The 8,616-nt window shown below is 42.0% G+C and overlaps 1 non-coding gene across 1 annotated transcript; it reads left to right on the top strand.

Moving 5' to 3' along the window:
* The first annotated feature begins 243 nt into the window (after nt 1-243).
* On the top strand, nt 244-315 carry Trnaq-uug. The gene has a single exon. It is a non-coding gene; the product is annotated as a tRNA-Gln (tRNA).
* The last annotated feature ends 8,301 nt before the right edge of the window (nt 316-8,616 follow it).

Here is an 8,616-nt window from a genome sequence, read left to right on the forward strand (position 1 = left end):
ACCGTATCGGTGGCGTCCGATAGCTGCTGCCATCTATGATGAGGTAACACAGACAGGTGCGGTGTGTTGTAAAGAGGATTCGGTCGCGTAACAGCACACATCAGTAGTTATCCGTGTTTCTGCTTCAGCGCTATGTTGTTATTTATAATTATAACTAAGTAAAGAGCTTTTGAATAAATACATAGTACAGCGTTAAGAGTTCCTCACGCATATTAACCATATTAGGAGCCAACGAGGCGGACCGGTCCCATGGTGTAATGGTTAGCACTCTGGACTTTGAATCCAGCGATCCGAGTTCAAATCTCGGTGGGACCTCTCTTTTTTTTTTTTTTTTTTTTTCTATTTCGTATATCAAATATTGTGTGCTTAGTCTGTGGAAACCGCCACAGTTTGTTAGCCAATATAAATGTGTTAGGGGACAACTTATACTGGTGGTATCGGTTTTGCGTTCCAGCATGTTTTCCAGGGATATTTGAAGCGACGTGGAAGCGAAAATCGGCATTCGTTGTTTTCGCAATATTAGTAGAGGCACATACTTTCGTTGCACGCGCCTCCAAGTGAAGTGCTCGTGCTCGCTCTTGCCGCGATCATGCGGTTTTGAAACTTTATTCTATGGTGCCACAGACCTACGGCTACGGGCCATTGGCCTTTTGTGGTGACCAATCTCTCCTCAAGAGTTAAATATAGAAGTATCAAATATGTCAAATATCATCCACTGTCATTTTGTGAAAATAGTGAATTCAAAATTGCGCCTGATTTTTTTTTTTTTTTTTTTTTTTTTTTTTTAACGTGTGGTGTGTGTGAAAGGGGTTGCCCGGGGGGGGGGGGGGGGGGGGGGGGGTATAAAAAAGTATCCCCCATCCCTCAACTGCTCTGACACCACTGGCTACGTTTGCTTTTTTATATTTGAATTAGAACATCTGGGAATGGGTGAATATCGTTGTCAGTTTAGTTTATATAATATTTCTGTACATCGTCTTGTATGTGTTTTTCTGCTTCTTATGTTCTTTCCCCCAAAGAGTGTACCGACTAGTGATGCAAAACTATCGAAAAAGGGACTATATCGATAGTGTCAAAAACTATCGATAGTACTATCAATAGTTTACTATCAATAGTACCGTTGATAGTATTATCGATAGCTGACTGTCGATAGTGCAATCGATAGTTAGCTTTTAGTCACCTATGGACACTATCGAAGGTCAGCTTTCAGAAAACCATCGAGTGTTAGAAAAATTGAAGCACTACCAAAAAGGGAATGACGACAGATATGCACTGGCAGACAACGCGTGGTTTTTGGGGAAAACATGAAATTGTGAAAGGAAACATAACATAGAGGTGCATTCTGGTACAATTCATTTAGAGGTAAAACAGAAATGGCGGTTTGTTAGTTTTCCTGCGCACACATTTTGTATATTCATGGGGTTCAGACATCATGCGTCACACTTTGGTATGCCCGCATTTGTAAAAATATTCACTGCATTCAGTATCTCTTGTTTGTCTTGGAGCTAGGGAAAACAGTCGCTGAAGCCATATTTAGCATCAGGGTTTTCACAAGTTCATTTCACGCGTGTGTTTCCTCTATTACTTTTCATATCCTTGACTACCGGCAGGTGAAAATGACCACTCTGCTGGGGATCGTAATTTTTTTTTTCTCCAGATGATCACGTGAATTTTTGAAAATCGGGAATTAGCTGTTGACGAAAGCACTTAGTCTTGTATGCCGTGATATGTTGCCACGTTTTGTTCGGTTCTATTTTGGAAGAGTAATAACGGTGGCTGGGAAAATATTTACCCGTTGGCAGGCACGTAACCAGGATTTTGTTTCGAGGGGGGGGGGGGCGTCCATGACCAAATGCTGTATGAGGGAGAGGGGGGGAGAGGAGGCCCCAGCAAAATAGAAGATTTTATACCAACAGGCAGGCTACGTGCCTGCCTGTTGGTATAAAATTCATCTTCAAAATACAGAAGCCGTCACATAATCTATAAATAAATATATCTGAATCAATAAATGTTACAGAGGGTTTTTTGTGCAGACTTCAAATTTAACATTACCAGATAAAATGCTTACTCGACAACGTAGTTACTGATGCTTTTAGTTTTTCCATTCTTCAAATACAGTAAGTTTGGGAACATAACGTTAACTGGATCAAAAATAATTGATTAAAACGAAAATTTCTTGTGATCCAAGTAACGATATTATTGGCACTGAGGCTTTATTTCAGTGAAAAAGGCTTGTTAATCTAAACGGCCAGTATTGTTTCTTTTCTTTCTCTTAACCTCTTTGTCAAAAAAAAAAAAAAAAAAAAAAAACGTTACACTTTTTTTTTATCCGGATAGTCATGTCCCCATACTTGCGCATTCGATCACCATCGCTAACATTATATTCAAGCAGGGTCCCAAATTTATGCAACATTTACTTATTAGGGGCGGCAGGGATATTCATTTTTCTTATTGAGCTAATAGAAAGCAAAGGGCACACGGCGGAACGCAATCTAAAACAGCAAAAGAACTTCGACAACCTATCAAGTTGATATCTTTTATGCATAGTTTTTTTTCAATGGTATACAATATATATTTTGATAGTTTATTGTCAATAGTTTTTAATGATGATTTCTACCGTTTTGTGATTGTTTTCCAGTAGGGTTTAGATTAGGCACGTAACCAGGGGGAGGGGGGGGGGTTCAGGTGTCAGAACGACCCCCGATATATTATTTATTATATATATCTATATATCTATTTTTTATTGTGTGTGTGTGTGATTGCATCAGCATCTTGAAACACCCCCCGAAAATATTTTCTGGCTACGCCACTGGTTTAGAAAGTTCCTCGATATTTATGCGGAAATCACTAATTGCAGTTGCGTTTTTCTCCGAGCTGCACGACAGTTCCTCGAAGTTCTTCGTCCGTCACCTAATAAAGCCCCACGGATAGCATAACGATATCTGGATATTGATAGTTTTTCAAGATTCGACTATTAACAATTTCACGATAGTCGATTATTGATAGTATGCTATCGAGTCTCACGACAGTCGAATATAGATAGTTTACGATAGTCGACAATCGATAATACTATCCATAGTTTTTTTCACCATCGATGGTTAAATTCGGATTCCACTATCGATAGTATCGATAGTACTGTCGATAGTTTTGCATCACTGGTACCGACTCGATTCTAGCAGCTGTTCAAAACCTGAAGACGAGATTTACAGTCGGTAGACCTACCGTTGTAGCTAACATTCCAGTCACGTGCTCCAGTTTCATTAGAAGTTGCTTGTGTCCAGTTTTGTCAATGGTTGAATCTCACAGATTTGGTCAAGCCTCCTTAGGATGGCCGATACAATAAAAGAAGATATATCAAATGAACGTTTTCGCTCCCTCAACGTGAATCTGCTAAGGTCAAGCTTGCCCCCTCACAGAGCTGCTGCGATGAGGAATACTGGCATACTCCGCTAAACTGCTTCGCACGACTGGGTGAGAAACTTTATGCGTCCTGTGCCCGCGAGTTGAGTTCATGTTCGTGCTCAGTTGCTGTTTCAGAGCATGATATGCTCAGAGACTTCGAGGAAATAATTCCCGGCAGTAGACTAGACACAACTCCACGAAGATTTCCTTTCTGCGAAAAACACAAAATTTAGACAGTCAGAGCTGAAAACAAGGCAAACGAGACGTAGCATTCAGTTTAATTGTTTATAAAGAAATTATAACTACTGCATTTAATACCTATTTAATCAACTGAAACTTCCCAGCTTTTTGCTTCTGCTTACCGTGTGGTGAGTGGTGGATTAATGCGCGTCAAGATTTTGTCAAGGCGGTGTTCTATCGGGAGAGATGCCCAGATGCAGATACTTATACTCATATAAGCGTAACGATAACCGAGGCGAAATGGTTAATTCCCGAAGCATCAAAATACATGCTGCGAATATGGACAAAGTGCAGACTCACTCTGGTGCGTGGAAATTGTGAGATCTTTACTGCGGGTGGAAGAGCCCTGAAGAGCAGTACCAACATCTAAAAAAAGTCATTTATTTAAAGAAGCTGAGGTATTGCAACTTGGCCACCAAGTACAACACAAAGACGACCTTGATCGCTGTGCAACGATTTTAACGTTGAAAGAATTGGCATGTTCTACTTTTGACACTGTTCATCTTGTCACAGAAAGCACATCTCCTTCCTTCGAAATGTTGCGATTCCGCCGCGTAATCGCGAGGCAAAAATTAGAATATTCCCCGACCTGCAGCCGCGAGCGGCGGCCATGAGAAATACGCGGCATGACGTCAATGGGGGTCTTGTAGATAGATAGCGAGTTGTGCGAATACCTGCTCGATAAAAGGTAACTTTTCTATAAATCTTGTCATTTCAACATAAATATAAATGCGTCAAAAACCTGGTATCATCGACAAAACTTTTTTATTATACGGAGTTTTAGTGGCGCCATCTATCCTAGGTCCACAAAACCGTTAGCTCTATCTGCTACCGCGGAGCCGGAGGGGGAGGGGGACAAAGCCGGACGGGTATGGCCGGACCCGGATGAGACTTTCCCCCTTTCACCATATGGTTCGCGCTGCGCCCGCCAGCACGTGGTCACGCAGTCGCGAGCGGATGAGTTCTCACTGCTCACTGATGGCTCTAGAGAGAGGGCTTCACCGGAAACCCGCGCCACCCCCATTGACGTCACAGCGCACGTGACTCGGGAGATGGTGAAGGAGTTGAGAGGTACCGAGAACCTCAATCTTTGTCCAGTTTTAAAATAAAAACTAGCACATGCAGGCAAAAGCGGTTTTTTGTTCTTTACTCGCGCGGAGCCGTTCCCCGCTTCGCGTATATGAGGCGTCTCTTCTTTTATTTCGTTTTATCTTTAATAACCGAAAGCTCAGTCTTCTGCCTGACTCCGGCACGAAAGGTTGTTTGTGTGTTCTGTTTGCCAAAATGGCCTGAAACAAAACAGGGAGGAGGTACCTCCTCTCCACTCCAAGCTTGCGTTTGCTTTCTCCTCTCTTCCTGGTAAAGCTTTCTTAACCTGTCATTGATCTGTTTTTAATTTTTTTCTAGAAGATTTGCCACCTACAAGATTTCTATACTCCGCTTCACCTTAGTTCCGGACGTAGCGGACGCTACAACGTGCTCTTCTCGTTGTTTTAAAAATGAAAGTGACTTGCTCTTCTCGTTGTTATAGAAATGAAAGATAAAATCAACGTGACGTTCGAGTGTTTGCTTTGTCGACCACTACTCAAGATTCTTTCATGTTCAAGGGCGACCAACTCCAACTTGCGTGCGCACATAAAGGTAACGTGTTTTTTTTTTTTTTTTTTTTTTTTTTTATGTTGATCATTTTTAGTGCGCAATTTTAAAATGTTTAATTATAACACCCTTAATTGCTGGGATGCGTAGCAAGTTTCGCTCGGCAGTTTTAGGTGACAAGCTCTAGTTTTCTACTCGCCCCTCTATTTTCCAGGCATACTTCCAGCAGCGCTCTTGGTCGTCTACCTTCTCGTTCTTGTCCGTGTCTTTGGACTGTTTTTGGGCTTTAAACCAGGAAACAGTTTGTATTCAAATTTATGAACATGCTCCTACAAGTTTTTGACTGGTTTAGGGGGTATCACTTTTGAACATTTATATTCTTAGTTTTTGTTTAGTACATTTCATTGGGTTTGTCAAAATTGTGTCTTCGTACCTAATATTAGTTCCCGAATAATATTCCTCCATCAACTGTGCCAATTGAAACTAGGAGCTCCGTTCATCATACCATGATTCGTTGGCGGATGACCGACGCAGACTTCGAGATACAACTGTGGCTGAAAGTGAACAAGGTGTAGAGGACAAAAAAAAAAAAAGAATAAGAAATGTATAAATGCGGAACACCTATCTAAATGTGTACATGTGCTACCGTAATAAAAAAGAAAAAAGTTGTATGAAAAGTAACGTGGGAAGTAATCGATTACTTTAGAGTAATTTTTCGATTACTTTTTTGAGCTAGGCTGTAATTGTAATTGTAATCGGTTACTTTTTAGAGTGAAGTAATTGTAATTGTAATCGGTTACTTTTTTTTCAGTAACGTGTACAAGTCTGGTAAAGCTGACCTCAGCAGATCCACGTTGAGGCGCTGCACAGAACGAAGACGTTCATTCCGATATATATCTTCTTTTTATGTCGACCATCGTAATGAGTCTCGAGCAAATCTGTCAACGTCAGTCATTGATAAAACTGGACACAAGCAACTTCGAATTGAGAAAGCTGAAGTAGGGGACTGGAATGCTAGCTACAACACAAGGCACAGGCGCGTAGCCAGGGGGGGGGGGGGGGGGGGGGGGGCAGGGCCCCCCCCCCCCCTTCCCCCCGTCGAAATCCTCTGTTTTGCTGGGACTTCCTCTCCCCCCTCCCCCATGTATGTCGTTTTGCCATGGGCGCCCCCCCACCCCCCGAAACAAAACCCTGGCTACGTGCCTGACCAGGCATACGGGTTGTAATCTCGTCTTCTTGTCTTTAGTAGCCGTTAGGATCGAGTCGTACACTCTTCGGTAGGGAAAGAACCTGACGAGCAGAAAAACATATACAAGACGATGTACAAAAATATTATATTTACTAAACTGAGATAAACATCATTATTCTCCCAGACACAAATGTTCTAAATGAAATCTAAAAAAAAAGAGCGAACGTATCCAGTGGAACACTTGCAACACCACTAAGCCTTACAGTAAAGCCACCTTGCGAAACTACCATTTTGTCGATTCGGGTCTGTGGATGTTTTTTTTTTTTTTTTTATCAATTTAAAAAAAAATACAACAAAAAAGTAGAAACTATGATTAATCCAACACAAATTTAACATTATTGAGAATAATATAAAATATTAAAAATAAATGAAGAAATCGTTTTTTTTTAAATAAAACTGGTTAAAATCATTGCTTAACTAAATTTTTTTTTTCTGAAATTTAAAACTTTATATAAATGTTTCTGTCAAGATAAATTAAACTAAAGTGGTACCAGTCGATAGCACATATATAGGACTGCAGGTGTACAGCACCTAGTAAGCAACATTTCTGATGAATCTAAGATACAAGCAAAGTGTCGAACCGAACCCCAACCCGAACCGAAAACCGGATCAAAACCGTTATTTTTGACCGAACCGAAACCGAAATCGAACGCTTCATATTGAACCCGAACCGGAACGAAACCATAATCTGATGTGGCGGTTTCCGGTTCAAAGAAAGCGGCTCAGGGACAAGTGTGTCAATTATTGGTCTTAATGGGAAAAGTATAGGGGCGGATTTGTTTTCTTTTATGGTATTCTCAAGACTAATCCTACACACTGTCAGATATTTACATTTCTTTTTTATTGCATACATAATAAAAAATACATCACCATCAAAAGCAGAGATACGAAAAGACCGCGTGGTCAGCGAGCTTGCTCAGTTTCTCTCTTTCCTTGGGCATCTGGAGAGCTTCAACTCTGTTTTATGAATTGACTCTGGCGGCGCGGTATCGGCGGCGGCGATTTCAAAGCACCGCTTGGCCGCGAAACGTCCAAGTGTTGGAGCGGATTCCGCCATTCTAGGCACCGAGGCCTACGCTTCCGCCACTGTTTGACCTCAAGATGAATTGCATTCGATGAGCCGTTTATCCAATGGAGCACCAAGAGCGCACCACGTAACCTTCCGCTTGAGTGCAGCGACACGCTGAAGAAAGGTGAAACCGCGCTGCATCGGCAGTATGGTTTGCAGGGTCGCCTGTTGTCTCTTTCAAAAAACAATCTTTTCTTCAACGTGTTAGAAGCGTTACCTTAAAAAAAAATAATAATAAAAACATGGGTCGTCGGAGGTAACGTTACTCGGCGATGATTCGCCGACGCGCCGCGCCTTGGGAGGACTGGAGGATGAGGGGAGGCAGAAGAAAATGTTTCTTTGTATATTTTTTTTTGTAGGTTTGTCAGACTAGCAAGGGTCAGCATGTCGCCTGTTCAACCGTTTCCTAATTTTTGTATCAAGTCCTCTTTCATCGTCTTCAACTGAGCATTTGAGAAACGTCGTTCGCTGTGGTGGTATTACCGGAACTTTGTTCGGTGGCTGACAGTTTCAAATGTGAGTACTGTTTTAATATTATCACGAACTTAACGTTAACAATTCCTGCTCTGTGACTGGTTCTGAGTCCCTCAGACCGGGTCAATCGCATAGAGCGTTGTTTGCGATAAAAAGTCAAGGTGGCAAGACAAAGCATCGCCACGAGATCTTTAGAACAGCGTTTTTCCGCCGGAACCCGAAGTGCTGTCAAGATGTAGTCCCATTTCATTATACGTGCGTGCTCACGTGCCCAGTCATTGACACATCGACCCGTCTGGCCGATGTATGCCCGACCCCAGCTTAATGGGACTCGATAAATTACCCCAACTGCTCACTCGACGTAACTGTTTCTATGTTTTACGGCACATTTATTCTCTCTCGTTTCCCTGTCAGCCACTCTGGGACATACCGGCGACACCTTACTGTGCGCCGAAAACAGGTGGCATGTCTAAAAAACACGTGTGTTTAGAGCAAAACAAACAAAAACATATAGAGGGCGAGCAATCTAGCTAGAGCCCTTTTTACTGTTTACAAAATCACAGCCCGGCCTGCTATCTTCACAGCC

Source organism: Ixodes scapularis, unplaced genomic scaffold (genome assembly GCF_016920785.2).
Source record: "Ixodes scapularis isolate PalLabHiFi unplaced genomic scaffold, ASM1692078v2 PGA_scaffold9__187_contigs__length_104089568, whole genome shotgun sequence".
NCBI classification, from domain to species: Eukaryota; Metazoa; Arthropoda; class Arachnida; order Ixodida; family Ixodidae; genus Ixodes; species Ixodes scapularis.